The sequence below is a fragment of the Metopolophium dirhodum genome, chromosome 1, assembly GCF_019925205.1.
Source record: "Metopolophium dirhodum isolate CAU chromosome 1, ASM1992520v1, whole genome shotgun sequence".
Lineage (NCBI taxonomy): Eukaryota > Metazoa > Arthropoda > Insecta > Hemiptera > Aphididae > Metopolophium > Metopolophium dirhodum.
The window spans coordinates 55,722,623-55,723,210 of record NC_083560.1 but is presented as its reverse complement, the minus strand read 5'-3'; positions in this window follow the sequence as shown (position 1 = coordinate 55,723,210).

Below are 588 nucleotides of genomic sequence, written 5' to 3'. Positions count from 1 at the left end.
CGCGTGTGCTAGCGTGTGTGCGCGTGTAGGTTCGCGAGGACGACAAAAAGATCCGTCGTGACGCGTGTCGGAAAAACGATCGGCCGTGGAAGCGGAGGCGGTGGTAGAGCGGCAGATAGGCCGACGGTAGGCGCGGCGCGCGAAGGGGCGGATGGCCGGAGACGACGGGCTTATAGTAAACGTGGACCCTAGGTGGGGGCGGAGGAGAGTATAAATCGGTTTTTAATATTGAACGTCCTTTCCGGTTTGGCTGACGACGATATATCTGGTCCGACTACTATCTGTCCCGTCTCTCTCACTCGCTCACTCTCTCTCACTCTCTCTCGCTCTCTTTCACTCTCACCCTCTCTAACTCTCCACCCCTACTCAATCTCTCTATCTTCGTCCCTTCGCGCGTGCGCCCGTGAATCTACGTCCACACATAAAACGCACTGCTACATTACGGTCTCTATGTATGCGTGTATAAAGCGGCGGCGCGCGCGAATGCGTTATAATAAGGTATATTATCGCGCTGTGAAATGAGACTCATGGGCCCCTCGAGGATACTATCGCCGTGTCCCTCCCTCCGTCAAGTCGGTGGCAGTGGCG